Genomic DNA, 5,000 nt, shown 5'->3' on the forward strand with positions numbered 1-5,000 from the left:
AGGCAGTACTGTAGCAGATGTTACAGGAACTGCACCTTACACGACCTGTTCTGTAGCCGTTCCACTGACCTTCGGTCTGCACTTATTGTTTGTCGCTTTGGATAAAACCGTCTGCTGGATAAATGTAATGTGATGATGTAATGTGATGATGTAATGTGATGATGTCATGTGATGATGTCATGTGATGATGTCATGTGATGATGTAATGTGATGCGCAGTCGCAGTCAGTGCTGCAGCCACAGATACTCCAATATCCTGCCCCCACAAAAACAGATTTAAACACAAATGCGCTGGATGGTCTCTATAATCTCTATAAAGCTCATTGAAATGGTAAATTGTTGGCATTTATATGGTGCCTTTATCCAAAGCGCTGTACAATTGATGCTTCTCATTCACCCATTCAGACACACACTCACACACCATGGGCGACTGGCTGCCATGCAAGACACCGACCAGCTCGTCAGGAGCATTTGGGGGTTAAGTGTCTTGCTCAGGGACACTTCGACACAGCCCAGGCAGGGGATCGAACCGGCAACCCTCCGACTGCCAGACGACTGCTCTTACTGCCTGAGCCATATCGCCCCCCCCCATTGACTTCTGCAGTTCTCCAGTCATCCTCTTCCGTGTGTGTGTGTGTGTGTGTGTGTGTGTGTGTGTGTGTGTGTGTGTGTGTGTGTGTGTGTGTGTGTGTGTATTGCAGGGGAGAGGTTCAGGTTCCTCCTGCCATCCCCACGTAATTTACACGTGTAAATTTACACGGGGGGGGGGGGGGGGTTCTCTGTTATTTCTCTGTAATTGGAGCTCTCTGAACTAGAACACCTGCTCTGTGGTGTTCAGTGCATTGTGGGGAATGGAGTTCTCTGGGAGTATTGGAGAAGCTGGCTGCTGATTGGTTGTCTCTTACCTGCTTAGTGAAGTGGTGTGGGAGGGATGTGATTGGTTACCAGAGTTTCATTTTAACGCCGAACAGATAGCAGTGTGTATATGTGTATGTGTTTGCGTGTGTGTGTGTGTGTGTGTGTGTGTGTGTGTGTGTGTATGTGTGTGTGTATGTGTGTATGTGTGTGTGTGTGTGTGTGTGTGTGTGTGTGTATGTGTGTATGTGTGTGTGTGTGTGTGTGTGTGTGTGTGTGTGTGTGTGTGTGTATGTGTGTGTGTGTGTGTGTGTGTGTGTGTTGTGTCTCTACAGGAGGAGGGCGTCCTTGCCTTCACATTGAACCCTTATTATCTCCCCCAGGGCCCAGAGCTGTCTCTCACACTGCCTGATTGGCATCTCCTGATGTTTTTCCCACTGTGATCTCCCTCTTTTCTTCTCTTCCTCTCCCTCTCTCCCTCTCTCTCTCTCCCTCTCTCCTTCTCTTCTTCTCTTCCTCTCCCTCTCCTTCGCTCCCCCTCTTCTCTTTGTTCTCCTCCCCAGTTCCTCACTCTCTTTCTCTTCTTTTTATGGCTCAGTCCTGTGGAGAACATGTGTCTGATACTGACTTCACCGCAGGAGCAAAATATACAATGCAGCCATGTCACAGTCCAACACACACACACATACCAGCCTGCATCCACACATACACACTAACACACACACACCCATACACGGACACACGCACATTGATGTAACGGGAAGAATTGTAATGCATCCTTGCAAATACAAAGAAATGGTAGTTCTGTTTTTTAAGGTTTGCTAGGAAATAAGACATTTATTTATAGTGTCCTGGCGTTAATGTTTACTCGGTTTTTGTCTGTTTAGATTTTTCTCTTTCACAGACTTTAATACGTATGGACTGAGGTGCAATAGAGCCCAAACACTGCCAGGTACAAAGCCTGAGAAACACTGTGAACGGGGAGAGAGCGGGGAGATAAACATTCAAATAGTCTTTTTTAAATAAGCAACTCCATAACAGCATGAAGGTACAACGCAGCATTACAAAGCAGATTGAATCTGAAAAAACAAAATCCAATTTAAAGAATATATTGAGGAAACGGCAAACTGTCCTCTGAAGGAAAAAAAAAAGAAGAAAAAAAAGAGCACAGTCATTTTACCTTGGAGCCAAACATTGAATTTGATATGAGCTTTATTGAAATATACTCCTGACGTGTAAAAACTTTTTTATTGAAAAGTTGTTCATTCACAGACGGGCGGTCTGACAGGTGGACTGCGTGTGCGCGTTGTGTGTCTCGTGCGGAGAGACGGACGCGGGAGTTTGTTTCTCGGGGCTGAGTGCTGAACGCACACTTAGCGAGGGCTTTAGCGAGGGGCACCTCCGTGTTTCTGCGTCCTCCCGTCTCTGCTCCAAGCCCTGGGACAGGAGGGGGTTTTGTTCCAGCCCCCCCCCCCCCAGTACAGGATGTACTCTCAGGGTGGGGGGGCGCTGGAGCGTGTCGCTGTACCTCTGCTGTTTCGGGAGGAGGCAGGGGACCGGCCACCCCCAGCACTGGGCCCGCCTCCCCCGGGAGAGGAGGAGAGGAGGAGAGGGTAAAAATACCGGGAGGTCACGGAGAGGTGAAGAGAGAGAGAGAGAGAGTCTCTGGGCCGGAGAGGGAGAGAGAGAGAGAGAGGGAGAGGGAGAGGGGGAGAGGGAGAGAGGAGAGAGGGAGAGGGAGAGGGAGAGAGGGAGAGGAAAGTTTTTTTACTTTTAATTCCCCTTTATCACACATCCCAGCCGAACCAGACTTACTGTACATCTCCAGGCAGTACTGTAGCAGATATTACTGGAGTCGCCCCAGGAATACATTTTTTGGCAATCTGAATTTGGCGGGGAACAGAAGGGATTCTGGGACGCTCTATGTCCACTCCGTAGACGCTCTCTGGTCACTCTATAGCCGCTGGATGGTCACTCTATAGCCGCTGGATGGTCACTCTATAGCCGCTGGATGGTCACTCTATAGACGCTCTCTGGTCACTCTGTGGTCACTCTGTGGTCACTCTCTGGTCACTCTGTGTCCACTCTATAGCCGCTGGATGGTCCTCTCTGCCCGGGGAGTGGAGAGCAGGGCCTGTGAGCCCCTGTGAATGCCGTGCTCATTACTCTGTTTGCAGGCCTAATTGCTTTGACATTAATAACGGTCACGCTCGCTGATGTGAAAAGGGCATTCGTAGAGGCAGTTATGGATATGTTCATTAATATTATCTGCCTGCTGCATTCCTGCACTGTGCCTTCAGCTTATTCTCCCCCGACACCAGCAGCTACGATCCAGCCCGTCTCCCGTAACCTACAGAGAGGGGAACCTACTTGAAGTGTGTTTTACTCATTTTCGCTTCGGAAAGACTGTCCTTCGTTTAAGATAGCCGAGGCGTCTTCTCCTGAGGCTGCAGGGGCTTTAGTTTGTGTTTGAGGGTCGTGCTCCCTCGGCCTTGTGGGATGGTTTTACCAGCAGCCGCTGTGAGCGGTGAAGTTCCCCGCATATCGCCATCCTCGGCGGCTCCCTCCTTTCCCGAGTGCGCGGTGAGATATGCGTTCTGCTCTGAGGTCTGGGCTCGTGCGGTCGCTGGAGGCTCCTGACCCACGTCCCCCGGCCTCCATTTCGCCGTCACAGATTCGGCGTCGAATCGTAGGAGAATTATTTGGTCCTGAGCCACAATCGGGTCGTCCTGGATCTGTCAGGAGCGACACGCTCACAGACGGCTGTCCTGGATCTGTCAGGAGCGACACGCTCACAGACGGTCTCCTGGATCTGTCAGGAGTGCGACACGCTCACAGACGGCCGTCCTGGATCTGTCAGGAGCGACACGCTCACAGACGGCGGTCCTGGATCTGTCAGGAGCGACACGCTCACAGACGGCTGATTTAGGGGGTCCCGTGCTCTCGTGGTCGGGTTCCTGGGTGTTATCGTGCCGTCTGACGGCAGGGGAAGGCGGGATACGGTCGGGGCCACGCCGCGTGTCAGAGTGTGAAATGTGAGGGTGGTAAAAACAGGGCCCATATCGCACTGCATGCAGCCAGCGTTCAGGGTGTTAGAGTGCATCCCTCAACCGCTGTTTCCTGACCACAGAGATCAGAGACGGTGTCTGAGTGCCTGTTATACCTTTACCTCTCTCTCTCTCTCTCTACCTCTTCCTCACTCCTCTCTCTCTCTCCGCCTCTCTGACTCTCTCTCTCTACCACCTCTCTCTGACTCTGTCTCTCTCTCCTACTCAGCCTCTTCCTCACTCCTCTCTCTCTCTACCCCTCTCTCTGACTCTGTCTCTCTCTCTCCTACTCAGCCTCTTCTTCACTCCTCTCTCTCTCCACCTCTCTGTGACTCTTTCTCTCTACCCCCCTCTCTCTGACTCTGTCTCTCTCTCTCTCCTACTCAGCCTCTTCCTCACTCCCCTCTCTCTCTCTCTACCTCTCTGACTCTCTCCACCTCTCTGACTCTCTCTCTCTACTCCTCTCTCTGACTCTGTCTCTCTCTCTTTCTCTCCTGCTCAGCCTCTTCCTCACTCCCTCTCTCTCTCTCCCAGCTCTCCCCATATTTATCTCTCTCTATTTATCTCTCTCTCCCCCCTCTCTCTCTCTCTAATAATGAGTGTTTCATGGACTGTGCCAGCGCCTATGGGAGAGGGCTTGAGGGTCACGGTGGGAGAGCAAAGAGAGCAGCCAATCACAGGCCACTCCTTGGTCACAGCTGCCCTGTTAGCCCCGCCCCTCCCCGCAGCACTGGCTAACAGGTGTGTTGGCACCACTCTCCCCAGAGGCACGGGGAAACAGCCAATTAGCACTGCTGCCCCTGCAGAACCAGGTAATGGCCTGTTAGCACTTCCTGGACTGTAGGACCGGCTAAAACGCTGTTAGCACTTATTGCCTTCTCTGTGAAAACTGCTAACAACCTGTTAGCACGGGCTGCCTTACAGAGCCAGCTAACAGGCTGTTAGCACAGGCTGCCTTACAGAACCAGCTAACAGGCTGTTAGCACAGGCTGCCTTATAGAACCAGCTAACAGGCTGTTAGCACAGGCTGCCTTACTGAACCAGCTAACAGGCTGTTAGCACAGGCTGCCTTACAGAACCAGCTAACAGGCTGTTAGCA

The 5,000-nt window shown here is 51.6% G+C and overlaps 1 pseudogene; it reads left to right on the forward strand.

Moving 5' to 3' along the window:
• LOC133139590 (calmodulin-binding transcription activator 1-like) overlaps positions 1-5,000 on the forward strand; it is a 323,855-nt pseudogene that overhangs the window by 114,711 nt on the left and 204,144 nt on the right.

Source organism: Conger conger, chromosome 10 (assembly GCF_963514075.1).
Source record: "Conger conger chromosome 10, fConCon1.1, whole genome shotgun sequence".
NCBI lineage: Eukaryota > Metazoa > Chordata > Actinopteri > Anguilliformes > Congridae > Conger > Conger conger.